This window comes from Lissotriton helveticus, chromosome 9 (assembly GCF_964261635.1).
Source record: "Lissotriton helveticus chromosome 9, aLisHel1.1, whole genome shotgun sequence".
Classification (NCBI taxonomy): domain Eukaryota; kingdom Metazoa; phylum Chordata; class Amphibia; order Caudata; family Salamandridae; genus Lissotriton; species Lissotriton helveticus.
This window is the reverse complement of record NC_136070.1, coordinates 16,683,436-16,684,604: the sequence shown is the minus strand read 5'-3', so window position 1 is coordinate 16,684,604 and position 1,169 is coordinate 16,683,436.

Sequence of the window (1,169 nt, the reverse complement as noted above, 5' to 3'; positions counted from 1 at the left end):
GGGGTTAAACATAGTGGTTCATAAACAATCTTTTAAATGGGATCGTCGAACCATCAGGAGCAGAAAACGTGCCGACCTTGTCATTAGGATCTGCGTTAAAAGAGAAGTACAACAATACATCACTGATACGCAGGGCTTTAAGTGGGATGGAAAAACTGGGGGGGGGGTGTCTCTCAAAGAGGCGTGGCCGATGTAATTATGGGCGTGGGTTAAAAGCACATAAACGAAAAATCTGTGCTTAGCATAGTGTGCCGCCCGAATTCCATTTTTCTCTTTCTATTATTGCATCCAGATATATGATGCAACAAGTAACATCATACCTACAACAAGTCAGTACTATTGGCTTTGTCAATGGTTGTTAGTTGCATAAGATAAATAAGCAGCAACTATGGCTTGTATATAATATTGAAAAAGCTTCCACTTAAAGTCCTGGTGACACCACCACAATGTTGCTGCTCCTGAGTTTCGAAAAGAGAAGGAAATCCAGAGAGAAAATGTCTCTCTTTAAAGGATTTCCCTTCCCTACAAGGCTCCCCTGGCATGACATCATGCCGTAACTTCTCCACTAGTGAGAAGGCAGCAGTGTGAGCAGGAGCACACTAATGAGAAGTGAGCAGTGTGAGAAGCGCATATCAAGGTGCCCGCTGTCACTGCAGTCCGCCTGTGCCAGGGCACAAAACTGAGCTGACAGGGACCCGTTTCGAGCCCCCCTTTAAAAAACTGTCTGTGCTCAGACCCAGTGAGACCCGGCTCACTTAAATCCTCGCTGATATATTCGTCTTGTGCTACAAATATCGGCTCTGCCTCTTTCACGTGGGCAGCTCCTCCTCATTAGATCTCCCTCCATGGGCGAGTGCTCCATCAGTCACAAGTGCCGTCCCTGCGGCTTGTCCAGGAGTCCCACACGCACCTGTTCTGTAGATGCCCCGTGTTAACCATCAGTCTCAAGTGCCGTCCCTGTGGCTTCTCCAGGAGGGGAGACATCCTATACAACGCAGGTTTGCAATGCCCTGAAGACTGCCGTGTGCGCGGCACCCGTGCTTCAGGCGCCCAACTTCTCAAAGGAATTCATTGTGCGCCGGCCCTCACCTTCATTGCGCCACAGGGTTTCGCTCGGCCCTCCGACTCGCGCACGTGTTAGATTCCTTGGTCCGTGTTTCAAGACAGGT